Source organism: Stegostoma tigrinum, chromosome 6 (genome assembly GCF_030684315.1).
Source record: "Stegostoma tigrinum isolate sSteTig4 chromosome 6, sSteTig4.hap1, whole genome shotgun sequence".
Taxonomy (NCBI): Eukaryota; Metazoa; Chordata; class Chondrichthyes; order Orectolobiformes; family Stegostomatidae; genus Stegostoma; species Stegostoma tigrinum.
Window position 1 is genome coordinate 38,945,022 of NC_081359.1, and position 23,706 is coordinate 38,968,727.

The window sequence follows — 23,706 nt, forward strand, 5'->3', positions numbered from 1 at the left end:
CTGAGAGAAGCAATTTATTTGTACTTCAGATATAAATGTGTGTCCCTTTATTCTATCGCTATGTTCCCTAGATTGAGACTCCCTCATTAGTGGAAGCATCTTCTTAACATCAACCCTGTCAAGCCCCCACAGAATCATGTATGCTCCAAGAAGATCAAGCCACATTCTTCTACACTCAGGTCAATAAAGTCGTAAATTGTTTTACTGTTCTCAATAAGTCAACCCCATGATCACAGTCTAGTGATTATCTTTTGAACCATCTTTAATGCCAATGTATCTTTTCTTAAATTTGAGGAAAATACATGTGCTTAATACTCCAGGTGTGGCCTTACCAACTTTCCATACGGCTGTATCAAGACTTCCCTATTTTTAAACTCTACCCCCTTCGCAATAAAAACCATCCATTTGCTTTCTTAATTACTTGCATTATTAAGTATATTCATGGCTGAAATAATCACGCTTTTAATTGTTAAGAAAATCAAGAGTTATAGGGAAATGGCAAAAAAGTGAAGTTGAGAATTATCAATCAGTCATGATTTCTTTTGAATTAACACTTTCTGGTCTGCTGTTCCCTGCAACATGTTTATCCTGGGTCATTCAGTCAATTGCCAGCATTGTGCTCCCATGACAAGTTATATCCTGGCAGTTGGACAACAAAGACTATCTCCTTGGCACTTGGATTATGACTCACCTCTGCTACCTGGACACATGATCGATCTACACTGTTTTAGCATAGACATTGGCAATGTGAATTAGAATTAGAATTCCTACAATGTGGAAACAGGCCCTTCAGCTCAACAAGTCCACACCGGCCCTGGGAGCATCCCATCCCCCTCAACCCACACACCCCTGAACACTATGGGCAATTTAGCATGGCCGTTCACCTAGCCTGCACATCTTTGGACTGTGAGAGGAAACCGGACCACCCGGAGGAAACTCACCCTCGCGGGGAGAATATGCAAACTCCGCACAGACAGTTACCTGAGGCTGGAATAGAACCCGGGTCCCTGGCGCTGTGAGGCTGCAGTGCTAACCACTGAGCCACTGTGCTTCCCGAGATCAAGGTCACATGGAAGTACATTTTTTTTCTGAAAGAACATTGTAATTAATCCATTTATAAATTGATACAATCTCTTAATAGTCATTTTTCTAGACATACTTTAAAACAATTAAAGTTTGCATAAATATATGAAAGGAATTGAAGATTTTTGATATGTACTGCTTTGGCTCATATGTCAATGGGATGGAGAATGGGGCAATCATGCAATATGATCCCCAGAATCAATCGTGAGCTTAAGCAAATATTGCGCCTATTATTAAGGAATGCACTTTCTGCATAATTCAATTTTCTAATCCTCCCTTTCCATAGAAGCATAACTGACAGTTAATAGGGATGATAAAAAAAATTTACTCGTGACACAAGAAACAAATGTCATATTGATTGAGGGATAAACATTGGCCAGATCGCCAGGAATGGCTTCTCTTCCTTTTTTTGAAGTTGTGCTAGGAGACCTTTTGTATCCATCTAAGCTGGCATATGGAGTGAAAAGTTGAAATCAGTGCAGCTCTTCCTTCAGGGCTGCTCTGGAGGCTCACCTCAGGCTTTTGGGGTCAAGATTCTGAACGTCCAACCTTTTGACAAGAGTCCAACTGAATCAAGGTTGACAGCTTCTTGATGAAGGACAGAGTTTGGTTTCAATACTAACTGAGAAAATTGCATCTACCTTAGCAGCCAAGTAGGAGACAGTTATGATGAATTATCAAATGAAGATAGGTAAACAAGAAGTATTTAATAGCTTGGGAGTTCTTAAAATGGAAAAATCACTTGACCCAAATCATTTGTATCCTGGAGACAATTGTAGAAGTTGCTGGGGATTCTAGCCACATTGTCCAATCTGGTTAGTCAGGACAACTTTGATAAGTATCATAAGTAGAAGCATCATGCGTACAGTCTTAAGAAAACAAAAAGATAAACTTAGCAGTTACAGCCCATCAGTCTAATTGTGGAACTAGGGAATATCTTACAGACAATAATCAGGTCAAAATTAATTATACTGAAGAAGATCCATACCCAGTTCTGAGGAAGGGTCACTGGACCCAAAATGTTAATTCTGATCTTTTTCTTCGCAATTACTGCCAGACCTGCTGATCTTTTCCAGCAACTTCTGTTTTTGTTCACAATCCATTCTCGGCTTGAAACGTTAACTCTGTTTCTCTCTCTACTGATGCTGCCAGACCTGATGAGTTTCTCCAGCACTTCCTGTTTTTATATTAGCCAAATCCTCAATGCTTGATGCTGACCACCTCGGCTCCTCTCTCTTTATGGCCCCATCCTAAGCTCTCCAACCCCAAAATCCAAATCCCCCATAATACTTAACTGTCACCCAGCTCAGCCCATGATCTTATGATTTTGGTTCCCGTCCTTTCAGAAGCAATCACTGCCTCATAAATGGAGTTTCTGTAATTCTTGGTAGGCAAGACCTCTGTCTCCAGTGACTCAATTTCCAGCAAATTTCTGCCAATGGCATCACTGTCACCCAATTGATTTGTGGTACAAATGGGCATCCCAAAAAAGACAGCACAGGTTTTTCATTGAGTCTCCAGCCAGCAGGCTAGGTACCCACCCCTACTACACACAGATCTGGCATCAAAAAGGCTTTAATTTTGTAATAGCTTATGATGCAAGATCCATTACATTTAAAGGATAGGCTATATCTCAGCTTGTGAATTGTGTATGGAGTCCCGTGGCACAGTGGAATTGCTGGCATTTGGGTTTGAGTCCAATTCTAGGGCTGGATGATCCAGGTGAGTATTTCTAAAATAGCCAAATAGATTGAATGTCAACTCACAAATCTTTCCAATGCATTCATAGCAGACAGTGAGACCAAAAGCATTTTGGATAGCCACGTCATTATAGTGCAATTCAGTCTCCCCTCATTAAAAGACTCCACGTGCAGGCTGCTCTTGCAAGCATCCTATTCAATCATCAGACTCAGAGAATACATTGTGTTCAATTCTGGGCACCACAATTTGGGAAGAATGCCAAAGCTTTGGCAAGGTGAAAAAAGAGCAAATGTGCTGTGAGACAAATGTTTCCACACAATAGTAGTTTGGGTATGGAAGGCACTGCCTGGAAGTGTGGTGGAGACAGATTCAATAGAGTTATTCAAAAGGGCAACAGATGATGATTTGGATAGAAATAACGCATAAAAGTATGAGGAAATTGCAGGAAATTTGCAGTAAATCATAATGCTTATTGGAAGAGCTGATGCAGGCATAATGGACTGAATGGACTCCATCTGCCTTCCTATGATTCTGTGAAGGTATTTACAAACATGGTATCAGGGATTGGGAAGTTACATGAAGAGACTGGAGAAGTTGAAGTGAAGTTCAATAGGACGCCTATTGAATGTGTTCAAAACTTATCTTGCTAACATAAGATCAGAGATGGGATGTTCGTGATGATTGCACAAGGTTCACCTTTTGAAATTCTATGGATACTGAAGCAGCCCATCAGCAAATGTAGCAAGACCTAGACAACATTCAAACTTGGGCTAAAAAGAAGCTATTAGCATTCGGGAAACAGAAGAGCCTGTCACTGACCATTTCCAACAGACAGAATCTAACTATTGCCCCTTGACATTCAATAGGGTTTGCCCTGTGAATCCTCCACTAGAAATATTCTAGAAATTCCCATTAACCAAAGAGTTAACTGAACCAGCCATATAAAAATACTACAGTTCTACAGTGAATAATTTACTTCTTGACTCCCCAAAGACTGTCCACCACCGACTAGTCACAAATTAGGAGCATGAGGGAAAACTCCTCCAACACTCAAGAAGGTTGATGCCATACAGGAGAGAGCATCCTGATAAAAAAAACAAAAGAACTGCGAATGCTGTAAACCAGGAATCAAAACAGAAGTTTCTGGAAAAGCTTAGCAGGTCCAGCAGCATCAGTGAAGAAAACAAAGATCAGAGCATCCTGACGCTTGGCAAACCATCCAAGACCTTCATCATTCACTCCCTTCACCAGTCTTGCACAGTGACAGCAGTATGTACCATCCACAAGATACACTGTACTAACTCACCATGGCTACTCCAACAGCACCTTCCTAACCTGCAACATCTACCACCTAAAAATAATAAATGCAGCAGATACATTGGAACTCCATCACGTTCAATTTCCCTTCCAAGTCATGTGCCTTCTCTTGGAACTCTATCACTGGTCCTTCAATGTTACTGCCTCAAAGCCTTGGAACTTCCTCCCTAAAAGCACGATAGGTGTTCCTGTTCTATAAAGAAACATAAAAGAAGATTGCTCACCCTTACTTTCTGAAAGATAATGAAGAATGGACAATTGACACTGACCTAGTTAGTAAGACTGACATTCCATGAATGAATTAAAAACAAACTGTGAATGGTTCTATAAGTAAATTGGGAGAAAATGTTTCCAGTGTTGTGGGGGGGGGGGGGGGCGCCTGGTGCTGTCTCTAGCCAGGCATGAATTTAAGGTGAAAACTGAAAGAACGGTGGATGCTGCAGACCAGACCTGCTGAGCTTTTCCAGCAACTTCTGTTTTTGTTCATCAATTTAAGGTGATTGGTAAAAGAATCAAAGACAACATGAACCATTTACATATTGAGTTATTGCGATCTGTTATGGGCTACCAACTCAGTGGTAAAAGAATGCTCAACAAATTCAAAGGAGAAGTTGATAACCACCTGTAAAAATGAATTCATTGATATAAGAACATGAAAATCTTCATTGATTCAATGCATTATCAAAGATCTAGTATAGATATGATGGGTCAAATTGGTGTCTTTCTGTACTATATAATTCCATGAAGAGAGAGATTTTTAGTTTGTGCATTATTTTGTTGCACCCTCCAGGTAGTAAATAGTATTAATATAGATGTAGGTATGTCCTTTCTTTCCAATTTTTAAACTTCTATCCCTGCATTTGAGTTCTTCAGCACAGTACAAAGAATTTTCACAAATCAATCTTGTCAACTCCCTTCATAATCTTCAATTAAATCTAAGCAATGCTTTCTCTTGTATAAGGGAGGAAAATCTTACTTAATTGGCCTTTTTACATGGCTCATGAATCATCTTTTTTGCTTACCTCTGTACTTTCTCAAGGGCAGTATTGTCTTTACAATAATTAATTGACTTGACCTGTACATTCTGCTTTAAACTATATCTAACCAATGCCAAATATAGCCCAAAAAATTCTTTTTTGTCACTCACTGAATATAATATTTTAACTTCTAATAAATCTAAGCAATGTGTGATGATGTTGATAGTTTATGTATCACATGCCATCAATCTCTTCCTGCTAACAATGTTCAAATTGAACACACACTTCTACCCACCAGGAAAGGAATGATCAGGTATAAAATGGAGCTCGATCACTGTTAGGCTGGCGCTTAAACAACTACACTCATAGGAAACCTCCTGAGTTATGGCAACTCATGTAACAGCACTCATGGTAAAGCATCCCTCCTAGATTTTTCTACCCAGCTATAGCCTTTAGAAAGTTTGACCACAATATCTACTCTTATTTATTTGTCCTTTGCTGTCCAGTTGGATGTGATAGCCTGAATGCAAATCACAGCAAGACAGCAACCTGCAATAATTTATTTTCCCAGACCTGTGCTTATCACCAGAGGTCCCAATTGCTCTTTCCTTTTGCCCATTCCTTCACCAGGGATTTCACAGATTTATTACCATCTGAGTGAAATAATTCTGTCACACCTCTGTCTTTGATGGCCAACCTCTTACTTTGAGATTATGACCTTTCACCATTGAGTTTCCCTGCCTCTCTATCCTGCCAAGCCGCTATGAATCATATACCGTCCAATAAGTTCACCTCACATTTTTCTCAGTTTCAGTGAGTACAGACACTGCCTACCAAACCTTTCCTCATAAGACAAACCCTCCATACCAGGATCAATTATCTCTGGTTATCTTTGGTGTCAAGATATTTTCCTTTCATTAATGAGAACAAAACTTTTCACAGTATTCCAATATATTTAACCAGTGACAAGAAAGCAGAATTAACATCTTGGGTCCAGTGATCCGTCTTCAGAACTGATAGTAGCTGGGAAAAGGTGGTATTTGTGATGAAGGTAGGGTGCAGGGAGACAGGGTGAAAGGAGTGGCAGATATATGGAAATAGATCCCAAGAGAAAGAACAACACTTGTGGGACAATGGGATGGATAATTACATGTTCAGGAGGAAAAAAAATGCTGATAATGGGGTCAATTTCATTTATTTATAACATAGTTTTCATAATACCTCCTTATTTTCATACACTATTGCCTTTGAAATGAAAGACCAGCATCTTATTTTGCTATCTAAAGCCCCACTGAGCTTCCATGCCAACTTTTTTATAATTCATGCATAATAATCACCAAATCCATCTGTGTTTCAGCTTTCTGCAGTCTTACTCTATTTAAATACTATTCAACTCCTCCATTCATCATTCCAAAGTGCATAACCTCATGTTTTCTCATGCTTCCTTGCCCAGACCTGTTTTTGTAGCCATTATGTTTATGCAGTGAATCTAGTTGAGTTTCTGTTCGATGATAACCTTGACAGATGTTGACAGTGGGGAAATTCAGCAATAGTAGTACCATTGAAATTGAAGGGGTGATGTTAAGCTTGTCAGTTATTGGTGATGATCCCAGCCTGGTATTTGTGTGGTTCAAATGTTGCTTGCCACTCGTTAATCCAAGCCTGTATATTATACAGGTCTTGCTGCATGCTTGTCTGTATCCCTTTATAGGTTCCTCGTAGCACGTTCATCATTTACTTTATAATCTGCTCTTGTGTTATCTGTATACTTATCAGTAGCACTTAGACTTCCTTCATTCATTTCATTAAATACATTGTAAATAACTGTGACCCCAGCACTGACTCCTGGTGCTCTATATTAGTTACGTGTTGCCTTCTAAAAGACTCCCTTGTTTCCCAACTTTCTGTCTTCTATTAGCCAATTCTCTGTCCGTGCTTATATGCTACCTTAACACCATGGACTCTTTTCTTGTTAACTAGCCTTATATGAAGTAACATAGTGAACATTTTTTGTAAATTCAAATATGTTACATTCACTAGTTCCCTTTCATCAATCCTGCTTGCTACCACCTCAAAGAATTCAAATGAATAAATAATTTTCCCTTCATGAGGCCTTTCTGACTTGATTATAATTTGCATATCTAAATGTTCTGCTATTACATCCTTTATAATGGATTCTCAACATTTTACAAATGACAGATGTTAAGCTTTCTGGCTCATTTTTACCTTTTTCTCTGTTTCCTTTAATTTTCAAATAATGTTGGTACACTGACAGCTTTCCGAATCTTGGAAACTTTTTCAGAATCTAAGGATTCTTGGAAGGTTACACCCAGTATGTCCATTATCTCATTAGCTGCTTTCTTTAATAGGATGCACACCACTAAATTTGACCCATGAGTTTTCCTAGTATCTTTTCTCTTTTCTTTCATTGACTCATGAGACGTGGGTGATGCTGGCCAGGCCAGCTGTTATTGCCAATAACTAGTTTTCCTTGTGAAGGTCGAGGGTGAGCTGTGTTTTTGAATCATTGCAGTCCATTTGATGTAGGTAGAATCACAGTACTGTTACGGAGAGACATCCAGGTTTTTGACTCAGTGACCCTGAGGAATGGTGGTATATTTCCAGGTCAGGATGGAAAATAATGATAGTTATTTTCTTTATTCCCTCCTCCTCATTTTCACCTTATTTTGTATTTTGCGAATGTTATCAGTGTCTTCTTCAAAGAAGACTGATGCAAAGTATTGATTCAACTCCCCTGTCATTTCCTTGTCAGCATTGTTATCTCCCTAGTCTTAATCGCTCAGAAGTCTATATTCATTCTTGTCTCTCCTCCCCTCTATACATTAAAAGTTAGTCAAATATGCAGCTTTGTGCATAAATCAAGTTACTGTTTCTTCGGAGATAATTGTGTTTCCGACCAGAATAAAAGCAGTTGACGAGAATTAATGAAACCTGTCATGATGCAATTACTGCTTGATTTCTTCTTTGCTCCTCAGTTATGTGTCTCTTCTTCCAGAGATTTCATAATGGTTAATCCTTCATCACTTAATACTAGTAGATTCAACAGATCAGTATTAGAAGAAAGTTTGGTGACACAAACCTACCCAAATAAGATCCCATCAGAATCAAGTTCCAGTTGTGGACACCTCTTCTAACACAAAACATCATAGCTGCTGCCAGAATGGAGTCATTCAATGATTTAATATAAAAGGCAGAAGGGCATACAAGTTCTTTAGTAACCATGTTATTTTTGTGTGATATTATCGGCACCCTGCACCATCGGGAATTTAATGAGTCTGGCAAACGTACATGCTTTCTCCTCCTGTCTTTCTTTGGTCAGAGAATCAACTGTGGATTTTCCTCTTCTAATGTACAAAGTTTCTGCCACTTTGTTGATGCAGCAATAAATGTTGAGCTGTTATATGTTGCAAAAGTTGGCAGTTGCCATCTGGTAGAATCCATTGATTTAGAAATTGAAGGCTATGCCTATCTTCTCAATCACTGGCAGCCCTGTGCTCACTCAGCCTTCTGTCGTCAAATCTGATGACAGGGAGTCACACATTCAGTCATTTTTTTTCAATTTGGGATTCCTTCCACCACTGCTCCAGTCTGCACTGGAAATGGGTGAATTACCTTCCAAAGATTATTCCTGGATACTTCCTTTGAAAATCTTCTGTCTTCATACTTGTACAAGATAAAAACTTTCCCAACTTCTTCTGCTCTGATTTCAAAATTTTAAAATCTGCACTGTGCCAGGCAGGTATCGATCATGAGGAGAAAATCTACATCCTAAATTACAAGTGGGGATAGCCTGATGTTAAAAGTCATCAGAATTTCTATCAGAACAGAACAGATTCAGAAAATCAGAGATAACAGGAACTGCAGATGCTGGAGAATCCAAGATAACAAAGTGTGGAGCTGGATGAACATAGCAGGCCAAACAGCATCTCAGGAGCACAAAAGCTGACGTTTCGGGCCTAGGCCGATGAAGGGTCTAGGCCCGAAACGTCAGCTTTTGTGCTCCTGAGATGCTGCTTGGCCTGCTGTGTTCATCCAGCTCCACAGATTCAGAAAATCAGTTGAGTTCCAAGGTTTTCTTATACTTTAAGCAGCTAATGAATCAGGAGTTTGATGTCAATCATCCTCCAAAATGCTACTGAGGCAGTTTCTTGTTGGATATGCATAGACAATGTTTAACAGTGCGAGAATGTCACTCACTCGCCTTCAAGCAGCCCATTCCACCACACACCCCGCTCTACATCCCTGAAACAACCCCACCATCAGTAATCTAAATTCACTCTCTTACCCAAACCAACAAAATTAGCTACTTTCCATTTCTGCTCTGCAGTAAATGTCAACCATGGTTGGAAATTGAATTGCAATGCTTTATGTTGGAATCGAAATGTCTAGCACTGTAACTGCACTGCAGTCCTGCATGTTTCAATTCACCTTTAGCAGTCTCCTGGTCTTATTTAATATTATTATAATTGAGACATCAGATGTACTTTATAACACTGTCATTTTGAATCAAACTTTCTATATCAAATTCTAAATTTAGATTTTTGAAGAGTCCCACCAGCAGCGCCGTGGCTATTCTCATCAGGGAAAGAAAATAATTGGGTGGGATTTTGAAAAGAAAACAATTATTTTTGCACTATAGTTTGAATGCAGTGGCATTGAAGTTGGATTGTGATATTTTGTAACACATTGCACTGACAGGTCTTGCAACATGCCACCTTGATTACGTTTTGGGTCAATATTTTTCAATAGAAGAAGGAACTGGAGAAGAATAGGAAACGTCAAAAATTTGAAAGCTTTAATCTTTCCCATTAGATATCCTTCACTTACTCTGTTCAATTCTGATTATCACAACTAAGAGCTTTGCATTTTTCAAACATTATAGCTCTTAGAAAAACTCTGTTAAAAAAAAGTCTTGCTCAAGGGTTTTATACAAAATGGAGACAAACTGTGATAGGGAATTTACAAACAGTTCATATCAGTTTAGGAAAATTGCACTGTTTAGAAATTACTGCTTAAAATATTGAATGTCTAATGCTTCTGCACACATCAAACATAGTGGAAAACTCAGATGAATGAGTACAATCACTTTATTAAATTTAATGATATTCAGTGCCATGCCATTTTACTTAATCAGTGCCATGTAATAAATATAATGTGACAGTGAGTCCCATGTATAGTATCTCCAACAGTTATTCTCAGAGTTGAGTAGATCTTGGAGACATGCTTTCCTAAAAGACCTTTCAACAAACAGAAGGGCTGGTCTCACAGTAGGGAACATGGGGCCTACCCAAACGCCAATGACAGGAGCAATCAATTGTGCAATAGCCAGAGGCATGGTGGGCTTCCAATGTGCTCTTCTCCCTTCTTGTTGAAAGAAAAGGCTTCAGTTTATGAGGAACGAGTAACTGCACTTATGGAAGAGAAAGTCATTCCATTGGAATATGCTCCATTGATACTGATCAAAAACAATGTCCTTGTGAATTACACAACTAATTGATGAATAATGCTTTCAAAATACTGAGGGAGGGAGATTAGATTCAGGTTAATTGACCTTTCTAAATCTAATAAGAACAGAAATTGAGGCAATAGAACAGAATAGCAGTGCAGGAAAAGACAAAAAGAGAATGAACAAAGGGTTTAACAACAATAATAAATCAGCAAATGGAAAACAGGGAATAGTTTTTTTGGTGTGCTCATTTCTGGCATGTGGATATTACTGGTGGAACTGATATTTTTTTGCCTACTCCCACGCCCGACAGAAGGTTGCGGTGGCCTGCCTTCTTGAACCACTGCAGTTGATTTGCGACTAGAAGATCTACAGTGCTGATAGGAAGGAAGTTCCATGATATTTAACCAGAAACAGTGAAAGAACAGTGACATATTTGCAAGTCAGGATGGTGAATTGCTTTAAGGGGAACTTCCATTTGATTCGGTTGCCATATATCGACTTCCCCTGTCCTTCTATGTGGAAGTAGTTGTGTGTTCCCCTGGTGAATTTCTGTTGTATTTGGTACACACTGTCAGTAAAAAAAAAAGTGAAATTAAATGCCCTTGTCTGAATGCACAAAGCACCTGAAATGAGATAGATGAATTAAAGACAAAAGTAGAGATAAATGTTTTATGTATGATCAATGATACAAGAGACATGGAGGGACTTTTCCCTTCTTGCATTAACATGAGCAGTAATAAGAAAGTTGGGAAAGTATATTTAAAAAACAAAGAAATCAGAATCTCAATATCAAGAAAAGGTTTTGCAATTTTCTCCTCAGACCTCGATTAGCAATTTCAGAGCCTCATCATTGAGCAATAACTATCTTATTTCCATGCATTTGCATCTCATTAAAGACTCAACTCACCATCCTTATCTGCCACTTCCAACTCTCCTCTCCTTTCCAAGAAACTTAATGGAGCAACTTTCAACCATACAAATCTGAGAGGGTGCTTGATGGTTGGAACTCACATATCCTACTGTTTCTTCACCAAAACGTCTCTGTATGGTCTATGGGCACCATCTTCTTCCATCTTGTGAACACACAAGTTGGCTTTGCTTAACTACTAGCTCCACCACATCACTGTACTTGCCCTCAGCCCAATGCCCATATTTCTTCAACCTTCAACATTTTGCTTTTAAGCTTAGAGAAATATGTAACTTACATGCGGTTGTCACATCAACTTATAGGCAGGGCATACACACACAAACACATACCTCTCACAAATCTACATAAGGTACATCTATACCTCTAAGCTTGCTTTCATTCTCCAACACTTCCGCCATCTACAATCCGACCCCACCACCCAAGACATTTTTCCATCCCCACCCTTGTCTGCCTTCCGGAGAGACCACTCTCTCCGTGACTCCCTTGTCCGCTCCACACTCACCTCCAACCTCACCACACCCAGCACCTTCCCCTGCAACCACAGGAAGTGCTACACTTGCCCCCACACCTCCTCCCTCACCCCTTTCCCAGGCCCCAAGATGACTTTCCATATTAAGCAGATGTTCACCTGCACATCTGCCAATGTGGTATACTGTATCCACTGTACCTGGTGTGGCTTCCTCTACATTGGGGAAACCAAGCGGAGGCTTGGGGACTGCTTTGCAGAACACCTCTGCTCGGTTTGCAATAAACAACTGCACCTCCCAGTCGCAAACCATTTTAACTGCCCCTCCCATTCCTCAGATGACATGTCCATCATGGGCCTCCTGCAGTGCCACAATGATGCCACCCGAAGGTTGCAGGAACAGCAACTCATATTCCGCTTGGGAACCCTGCAGCCCAATGGTATCAATGTGGACTTCACAAGCTTCAAAATCTCCCCTCCCCCCACTGCATCCCAAAACCAGCCCAGCTTGTCCCCGCCTCCCTAACCTGTTCTTCCTCTCACCTATCCCTTCCTCCCACCTCAAGACGCACCTCCATTTCCTACGTACTAACCTTATCCCGTCTCCTTGACCTGTCCGTCTTCCCTGGGCTGACCTATCCCCTCCCTACCTTCCCACCTATACTCTCCTCTCCACCTATCTTCTTTTCTCTCCATCTTCGGTCCGCCTCCCCCTCTCTCCCTATTTATTCCAGAACCCTCTCCCTATCCCCCTCTCTGATGACGGGTCTAGGCCCAAAATGTCAGCTTTTGTGCTCCTGAGATGCTGCTTGGCCTGCTGTGTTCATCCAGCTCCACACTTGGTTTTCTTAATGCTCACTCACTTTGTGCTTACTTGGAACCCGCAAGCCTCTGTGTACTTCATATTGCTTTCTTAATGCACACTCATTAACTGCAGCACTGACTCATTGACTATCACCATCTGAGTGGCTCACATTTTTTTTCAGCATACACGGTCTTTAGTGCTTATTTACAGGCTGCTATTCACTGATATATGCGTGTTTTTTTTAACACTGAGGGATAAACAGGCAGCTTATCACAGTGAACAGCACTAAACAGTCTTTCCTCAGGGGTGAAGGAAAGCATTTTGAATTTGTGGCCCTGTAGGGACAGTTGCACACCTCCACTGATTCAGTAATGCTACACAACTGCCTTAAATTTACATTTCATTAGCAAGTCATTCATTGTTCAATAGTGCCTATTATAAATGATGGTCTCAAGCAATCATGATCACGTCTTCCGGTGCATTAATTGCCTCCTTGTTTAATACAGTTTCAGAAAATGTTGTCAGAACAATGCAGCATTTAAAAACAGCACCTGGAGTTTTTTATTTTGAAAATGAGTTCCATAACTAGAACTGGAAAGCGATGTTTCAGAGCTACTACATTCACACTGAGCTGTAAATATGGCAAAACATTTTCTGTGATGTGGAATAGAGCCTTTTCTTTGAGACATTGAGCTATCTTGTGCGCTGGCAGAACTCTACTTTCCAATATAACATGAAATTTTTGATTTAGCAACATATGTTTGAATAAGATTCTTTGCCACAGAGGAGCTTATTAAGGCATAAAAGTGGCTGCTCTGGAAAGCCTCCATGTCACACAATCTGAGGATGTAACATGAGGCATAATTTTACAGATGTGAGGGCTCATGGACCTCACATAAAGATCACTGAGGCTGAAATCACTGTGACCTTGGTGCTACTCTGAAGATAACGCAGAAAGTGTTAACAGTTAGAAGATGGTAGGATAGGATCAGTAAGATGATAGGCGGATAGGAGCAGGGTAAACCTTAAGGCTTTCTATAGGTATTTAAGGAATAAAAGAATGACAAAAGTAAGATTAGGGCCAATCAAGGATAGCAGTGGGAAGTTGTGTGTGGAGTCAGAGGAGACAGGGGAAGCACTAAATGAATATTTTTCGACAGTATTCACTCTAGAAAATAACAATGTTGTCAAGGAGAATACTGAGATACAGGCTACTAGTCTAGGTCGGATTGAGGTTCACAAGGAAGAGGTATTAGAAATCCTACAGAGTGTGAAGATAGATAAGTCCCCTGGGCCGGATGGGATTTATCCTAGGCTCCTCTGGGAAGCCAGGGAGGAGATTGCCGAGCCTTTGGCATTGATCTTTAACTCGTCATTGTCTACAGGAATAGTGCCAGACAACTGGAGGATAGCAAATGTGGTTCCCCTGTTCAAGAAGGTGAGCAGAGACAACCCTGGTAATTATAGACCAGTAAGCCTTACCTCAGTTGTTGGTAAAGTGTTGGAAAAGGTTATAAGAGATAGGATTTATAATCATCTGGAAAAGAATAAATTGATTAGGGATAGTCAGCACGGTTTTGTGAAGGGAAGGTCGTGCCTTACAAACCTTATTGAGTTCTTTGAGAAGCTGACCAAACAGGTAGTTTGAGAGTACACCAGTTGATGTGGCTTATATTGATTTCAGCAAGGCGTTCGATAAGGTTCCCCACAGTAGGCTATTGTACAAAATGTGGAGAAATGGGATTGTGGGAGATATAGCAGTTTGGATCGGAAATTGGCTTGCTGAAAGAAGACAGAGGGTGGTTGTTGATGGGAAATGTTCATCCTGGAGACCAGTTACTGGTGGTGTACCGCAAGGGTCAGTTTTGGGTCCACTGCTGTTTGTCATTTCTATAAATGATTTGGATGGGGACGTAGAAGGATGTGTTTGTAAATTTGCAGACGACACTAAGGTCGGTGGAGTTGTGGATAGTGACGAAGGATGCTGTAGGTTGCAGAGAGACATAGATAAGCTGCAGAGCGGGGCTGAGAGGTGGCAAATGGAATTTAATGTGGACAAGTCTGAGGTGATGTACTTTGGTAGGAGTAACTGGAAGGCAAAGTACTGGGCTAATGGTAAGATTCCTGGTAGTGTAGATGAGCAGAGAGATTTCGGTGTCCATGTACACAGTTCCTTGGAAGTTGCCACCCAGGTTGACAGGGCTGTTAAGAAGGCATACAGTGTTTTAGCTTTTATTAATAGAGGGATCGAGTTCTGGAACCAAGAGGTTATGGTGAAGCTGTACAAAACTCTGGTGTGGCCGCACTTGGAATATTGTGTACAGTTCTGGTCACCGCATTATAAGAAGGATGTGGAAGCTTTTGAAAGGGTGCAGAGGAGATTTACTAGGATGTTGCCTGGTATGGAAGGAAGGTCTTACAAGGAAAGGCTAAGGGACTTGAGGCTGTTTTCGTTAGAGAGAAGAAAGTTGAGAGGTGACTTAATTGAAACATATAAAATAATCAGAGGGTTAGATAGGGTGGATAAGGAGAGCCATTTTCCTAGGATGGTGATGGCAAGCACGAGGGTGCATAGCTTTAAATTGTGGGGTGAAAGATATAGGACATATGTCGGAGTTAGTTCCTTTACTCAGAGAGTAGTAAGGGAATGGAACGCTTTGCCTGCAACGGTAGTAGATTCGCCAACTTTAAGTACATTCAAGTCATCATTGGGCAACCATATGGACGTACATGGAATAGTGTAGGTTAGATGGGCTTCAGATTGGTATGACAGGTCGGCACAACATTTAGGGCCAAAGGGCCTGTACTGTGCAGTTATGTTCTATGTTCTATCTTCTATATGGTCTGCAAACCAAGTAAGAATTATAAACTGCAATGGCTGTTGTGCAGCCTCCAGAGAGAAAAGCAACAGATGAAGTACACTCCGGCAGGCAGAGGCCCAACATTTACAAGCCTTGTAATTACTTCCTTCAACTGTCTGAAAGACAGCACACTTGCAGATTGAAAGTTCCTTTGGCCCTCATCGCTGAATTGTGTCACTAATTGGAGCAAGCCTTCCACTTTGTTGGGCTGTGTGGCAGCCCCATTCTGTTAGCAGCCATGGCCACAGATGCTCTAAAAATTTGAGCCAAAGGCTCATTTTGGGGATTAATAGTAATCTTCTGAGGTTAGAGATAAAGCTGAAGACCAGGTCATCAACTAGATGGATCATTAAAGAAAAAAAGAGTGGTCCTGTGAACGACCCGTTCTGCACCTCATATGGTTTAACAGCAAAGTGTTCCTTTGATAAAAAACAGATAAATACAATCAATCTTTTTTCTCCAGAGATGTGTAGAATCATCATTAGTTCTGTAGCCTCACTCACAAGGTATATTAAGTATAGAAAAGGTGTGCAAGTTGGATAGCACTCCAGGAATAAAAATGACCTGAATCATCCCCATCAACCCCTACCTTCCTCCACCTTGCTAAGATTGTCCTAACTCTGAACAACTTTGCTTTTAACTCCTCTCACTATCTTCAGGTCAAAGAGTTTGCCGTTGGTATCCATACCGGCCCTAGTAATGCCTGTCTCTTTCAGGGTACGTGGGACATTCCTAGTTTCAGTCCTTGTCCAGACCCTACCCACAACTGTTTCCCCAATATATCAATGACATGATTGGTGCCCCTTCCCTCTTTCATTTAGAATTGGAAAAGTTTATCTATTTTGCTTCCAATTTTCACCCAGCTCTCACCTTCACCTTGCCCAACTGTGACTCCTCTACAGAATTCCCTCTGGTGTGGGGGCAAGCCATTGAGCCCATTGAGTCCACCCTGACCCTGAAGAGCGTCCCACAAAACCAAAGCCCTTCCTTCTCCCTTTAACTCTGCATTTTCCATGGCTAATTCGCATGTGGACCCTATAGGTAATTTAACATGGACAATCCACCTAACTTGCACACCTTTAGAATGTGGGAGTTAACCGGAACATCTGGCAAATCTCACATAAATGCAGGGAGAACACGCAAACTCCACACAGATAGCCTCACAAGGGTGGAATTGAACTTGGGTCCCTGGTGCTGTGCAACAACACTGCTAACTACTGAGCCACCGTGCCACTCCTGTCCCTTTGCCAACATCTCTCTTTCCATATCTGAGGACAATCTCACCAACTCCCACAGTTATTTTGATTATAAATTCTTACATCTTCCTTCCTGTAAAAACTTCATCCCATTCTCCCAGTTCCGCTATCTCTATTGCATCTTTTGTTGATGCCACCTTCAACAAAAGGGCCTCTGAAATATCTATCTTCTTCGTCAACCAAGGATTCCTTGGAACAGCATGTGATAGGGCCCTCAGCTGGGTCTGACTCATCTCCCACACTTCAGCCTGCACCCACTCTCTTACCTCCTGTAATAGCAGTAGGGCCCCCCTCGCCCTCACCTACAATCCCACCAGCGTCTGTATCCAGGGCATCATTCACCACCATTTCAGCCATCTCCAGTAGGATGCCACCACCAGGCATATATTCCACTCCCCTCCCTTGTCAGTCCTGCAAACAGAGTCCCTTCGGGTCACCCTGGCCTACTTTTCCTTCACTTTTAACAACCCCCCCACAGTTTCACAGCACTTTCCACTGCAATCATAGAAAGTGTAACATCTACCCTCATACTTTTTCATTCCACATAATCCAAAGCCCCAAACACACCTTTCAGGTGAAACAACACTTTATCTGCATACAACACAATGTAGTTTACTGTATTTTCTGCTCACAATGTGATGTCCTGTACACTGGGGAAATAAAGCGCAAACTGTGTGAATGCTTTGTAAACATTTATTTTCTGTCCACAAGAAAGTCTCTGACCTTCCATTTCCGTGCCACTTCAACACACTATCATGTTCCCTGGCCAGCATCTAGTCTCAAGCTTGCTGTAGTATTTCAGTGATGCTCAAAGCAAGTTGGAAGGATAGAACCCCGTTTTCCACTTGGGATCTCTGCAGCCTTCTGAACTCAACACTGAGTTCAACAATTTTAGGGCTTCAACATTTTCTCCCATATCATTTCACCACTTTCACACACTAGGTCTTGACTTCACATAGGCTGCTATCATTCATTGCCCATTAGCGGCTATTCATTTTCCTAGGCTGACTTATAATCATTCCTTTGTCCAATGTTTTTCTCTCTCTTTGGGCTCTATCTCCAGCCAGCAGTTATTCCTCCAAACTTCCACCAACACCAACCCTATCTTCTGCATAAATACAAACCTTTTCTGAGCTATCATTAGTCCTGAAGAAGTGTCACCAGGCACAAAATGATAATTCTGATTTCACTCCACAGATCCAGCCAGGCATGCTGAGCTTTTCCAACAATTCTGTTTGTGATTTTGTTTTTGATTTTGTTTCTGATTTCCAGCATCACATTTCGTTTTTTTTTCCCTCTCTACCAACACCATTCTGGGAGAGAAATAGGAGAATGCAGAAATTAACATCCTTTCTACATAAAATGTTAATTTTAAAAATCCCCTTGCAGATGTAAGGGACATGATGTTTTTGACCAGATTTGTTTTTCATTTTAATATCAGATCTCTTGTATTTCTTTATTATTTAAGGGCGATTTTAATTTTTAAGAAGGTGCTAAATATTCTTAATATTATTGCAATATTACTTCTTGAAGAAGTTTTTTTCATCTGAAAGCTGCACCTTTCACTATTGTATTTTGCACTTTTGTTCATTTCATCGCAATGTTTTGCAGAGCAGTTACATTGCCACATTTTAAAAATTTATTTCTGGCACTGCACATGACAAGAACCTTGGGCTTCTATGCTCCTGACTTCTCAAGTTTATTACAACCAAAAGTTGTGCCAAACCATGCTACTATGAAGTGCATCCACCAATTGCTGGATATACTATTTTTCATAAAGCAGCCTAATTTATTCACATCAGTATTGCTACCAGGCGGTAGAGACACAGAGTGAAATACTTCTACTTGGCAACCAGATTCAGAAGGTGCTGGGGACCATAGTGGAATGCACAGACTACTGGGGAAGCCAACCAAGGACCTGCTGCTGTCTGTGATAAAATCACGTTTTTTTGGCCTGTTATCCTGTTTGACTCTTGTATAGTGTGACAGTGATTCCTTCTAAGTGGCATCAGAAGGAAAATTTTACAGGATGACTTTATCAACTTGTTGGCTACAGTCTTCTGCTGTGCATTCTATCAGATATCTCTAAAACAGTCTAATGACTCCAACAGGATCTTGTCAGTAATCCTCAAGCATGTCAAGAAGTGAAAACACACTATATAGACTATTTCCCGAAAGCTGCAGTCTTCATAAATAAGAGCACAAGATTTGTGCCAGGTTATTTCAAATCAAACATCCTTTTATTGAAATTTAAGTAGATGGACTTCCAACACAATGGACTCACCCATTTGGCTTTTATCTTGGTTGTATTTGTAGGAATGATCACCATACTGTTCTTCCAGAGACAAAAGTCCTACTTTTGTATTAAGGTTACTTATCGTATAACAAATATACCTTTTATATCTATGGCTGATCTATGAGTTTAATGAAGATGTAAGATTTTCTGGGAAGCTAGGGATGAGATTGCAGAGCTTTTGGCTTTGATCTTTATGCTGTCATTGTCTACAGGAATATTGCCAGAAGACTGGAGGATAGCAAATGTTGTACCCTTGTTCAAGAAGGGGAGTAGAGACAAACCTGGTAATTATAGGCCAGTGAGCCTTACTTCGGTTGTGGGCAAAGTGTTGGAAAGGATTAGAAGAGATAGGATTTATAATCATCTGGAAAGGACTAATTTGATTAGGGATAGTCAACACGGTTTTGAGAAGGGTAGGTCGTGCCTCACAAACATTAGTGAATTCTTTGAGAAGGTGACCAAACAGATGGATGAGAAGGTGACCAAACAGGTGGATGAGAGTAAAACGGTTGATGTGGTCTATGTGGATTTCAGTAAAATGTTTGATAAGGTTCCCCAATGTAGGCTATTGCAGAAAATGTGGAGGCATGGGATTGAGGGTGATTTAACAGTTTGGATCAGAAATTGGCTAGCTGTAAGAAGACATAGGGTGGTGGTTGATGCAAAATGTTCATCCTGGAATTCAGTTACTAGTGGTGTACCGCAAGGATCTGTTTTGAGGCCATTGCTTTTTGTCATTTTTATAAGTGGCCAGAATGAGGGCATAGAAGGATGGGTTAGTAAATTTGCGGATGACACTAAAGTCTGTGGAGTAGCGGATAATGCGGAGAGATGTTACAGTTACAGAGGGACATAGATAAGCTGCAGAGCTGGGCTGGGAGAAGGCAAATGGAGTTTAATGCGAAAAGTGTGAAATGATTCACTTTGGAAGGAGTAACAGGAATACAGAGTACTGGGCTCACAATAAGATTCTTGGTAGTGTGGATGAGCAGAGAGATCTCGGTGCCCATGTGCATAGATCCCTGAAAGTTTCCACCCAGGTTGACGGGGTTGTTAGGAAAGCATACAGTGTGCTAGATTTTATTGATAGAGGGATTGAGTTTCAGATCCATGAGGTCATGTTGCAGCTGTACAAAATTCTGGTGTGGCCGCATTTGGAGTATTGCAAACAGTTCTGGTCACCGCATTATCGGACGGATGTGGAAGCATTGGAATGGGTGCAGAGGAGATTTACCAGGCATTGGTATGGTTTTGGCATTGCCTGGCATGGAGGGAAGGTCTTATGAAGAAAGGCTGAGGGACTTGAGACTGTTTTTGTTAGAGAGAAGAAGGTTAAGAGGTGACTTAATAGAGATATACAAGATGACCAGAGGATTAGATAGGGTGGATAGTGAGAGACTTTTTCCTCAGATGGTGATGTCTAGCACTAGGGAACATAGCTTTAAATTGAAGGGTGATAGATATAGGACAGATGTCAGAAGTAGGTTCTTTACTCAGAGAGTAGTAAGGCCATGGAATGCCCTGCCTGCAACAGTAGTAGCCTAGCCAACTTTAAGGGCATTTAAATGGTCATTGGATAAACATATGGATGATAATGATGGGCTTCAGATTGGTTTCGCAAGTCGACGCAACGTCGAGGGCCAAAGGGCCTGTGCCACGCTGCAATGTTCTATATTCTATGTTGAGGGGTAGACACATTGATGCTGTTCACGGATATGGTTATTTTACCCAGGCTGGGTGCAAAGAGTTGAAGATAGTAGGGCATTGGGGATCTCATATGTTGTGATGTAGACAATGCTACTCAATGATACTCACACGCAGTGCTAAGCCACTGACATCAAACCTTTGTATAAGAGACAAAAGCTCTATGGTCAAGGCTCTACAGTAAGTTCCTGGTCATATTGATTTTTTTTCAGCCCGTTAGGCTTGATACAGCTTCAAGTTTCCCGTAAACATGTTTTTGTAATGCTTGTGCAATAGGACACTTTCTTTTATCATAGAATGTATCAGGGAATCACTACAGTGTGGAAACAGGCCATTCAGCCCATCAAGGCCACACCGACCCTCTAGGTATCCCACCCAGCTCCATCCCATTTACACACTCATGAACACTATGGGTAATTCAGCATGGCCAATCCACCCAGCCTGTGCACCCAAAGGAAACACATGCAGACCTGGGAGAATGTGCAAACTCCACACATACAGTCGCCCGAGGGTGGAATTGAACCTGGGTCTCTGGCGCTGTAAAACAACAATGCTAACCTCAGAGCCACCATACCGCCCTACACTACTAGGCACTAACTGTCTGTACAGCATTAGCACCATAGTAAACGCCACTGATTAAGAGCAGCCAAACATTGACAATGCCTGCGGTCCATCAGGATTATAATGTACTTGTCTAGTCCAATATTGTCTTCAGCAGAAAGACAAATTATTTCCATGCTTGGAACATGATCTGTCTCTATTCCACTTCAGATCATCTACTGCAAACACTTTTCTTTTAACTCAAAAAATTAATTGTTCCAAGGCTTTCCTCATGAGTTTCCAACTTTGCAGGGTCTGTCAACTGAAACCCACCGAAAAGTCTTGTAGTTACATCACATCCCATTCAAATATGATCCCTGTATTTGCTGATCTGCACTATCTTCCACCCCGTTTACACCTTGATTTTGAAAGTCTCATTCTGTTCACAAACTCAGCGATAAACCTTGCCCTGTGCATCTCTGTTTCACCTCCAACCTGAAGACTCTCTTACGCATAGCATAGTCTGGTGTCCAGCCCTGATTTTCACTGCGCTACAATTGGCCAAATCTTGACCTGGCTAGGTCACAAAACATGCAGATCATTAACATAAAATATTGTTAGTTAATAACTAACTTCCTATATCCCCAGTGCCTGTCCACCACCTAGAAGCCTGGAGTTTGAAGGAATATTCTTTATTTACCTTGGTGTGCACAGCTCTAACAATGTTCCTGAGTCTCAGTACCAAGAAGGACAAAAAAAAGCAGCTTAATAGCCCATCCACTACAGTAAACTTTCATTCAGTCTCCTACAAAATGTCAGCAAGGTACATCATTTGCAAGATACACAGTAGCACTTATGTACAAACGGCAGTGTCAATTCTTGAGACATGCTATTGAGTGAATTAATGCAAATTACAAGGGAAACTAAATGGTTGATGAGCTGGTGTGCTGGTGGAGAGTGTTCCACTGCTACCAGATGTCTGCAGAATATTTTTAAAGAGGTGGAGCATTGTTGCTTAGGCTTCCTATAGTAGGGGGATTATTGGGAGACACTATCCACTACAAACCACTCTCTCAACATAAATACCTTCTCATCCATTTATGGTGCAGCCCATAGTGCAGACTAATGAAGAATGAGAGGTGATCCGATTGAATACTATGGAAAAAGAAGCCTGAAGGTAGACACAGGCAAGATGTTTCCCGGGTGGGAGTCTAGATCCAGTGAGATAGAATTTAAAAAGAAGAAGGACACTAATTAGAATTGAGGTGTGGAGGGAGGTAAGCTGTTGCAATTTTCTACCCCAGAAAGCTACGGAAGCTCAGTATTTGAATATATTTAATGTAGAGATTCATAACTTTTGATTATCAATGTCATCAATGAATACAGGGACAGTGTGGGCAAAAGGCATTGAAATATTTTTTCAGTGATCATGTTGCATGGTGGAGTAGGTGTGATTAGCTGATTGGCTTTCTTTTGTTCGTGTATTTCAAAATGATGATTTTCCAAGTGAGCTGAAGTTGGTCAAGACTGCATTGTAGACAATAGACAATAGACAATAGGTGCTGGAGTAGACCATTCAGCCCTTCGAGCCAGCACCACCATTCATTATGATCATGGCTGATCATCCACAATCAGTATCCTGTTCCTGCCTTATCCCCATAACTCTTGATTCCACTATCTTTAAGAGCTCTATCTATCTCTTTCTTGAAAGTATCCAGAGAGTTGGCCTCCACTGCCTTCTGGGGCAGAGCATTCCATATATCCACCACTCTCTGGGTGAAGAAGTTTTTCCTCAACTCTGTTCAAAATGGCCTGCCCCTTATTTTTAAACTGTGTCCTCTGGTTCTGGGCTCACCCATCAGCGGAAACGTGCTTCCTGCCTCCAGAGTGTCCAATCCCTTAATAATCTTATAAGCCTCAATCAGATCCCCTCTCATCCTTCTAAACTCACGTGTATACAAGCCCAGTCACTCCAATCTTTCAACATAGATTAGAGACTTCAAAACCTCCATGGTGATGGCAGGTCATCTGTCACAGATGTTGGAATTCCATCTATAGCATACCGAGCTACCGAGTGCACTAACATACAATGTTTACAGGCTGTAGTGCAAGAAACTGTTGCTCTCTGACATCCTTCCTGTATTGCATTCCTTATTAGCTTGAGCAATCCAATCTGATTTGTGTGGAGGTGATTGTTCTGTAGCACTGTCTTAGCCAAATATTATTTAATTGAAGAAAGACTGCAAAATGCTGTGGTATGGAGGGACCTGTGTCCTTCTTCATGTATCACAAAAAAGTCAGC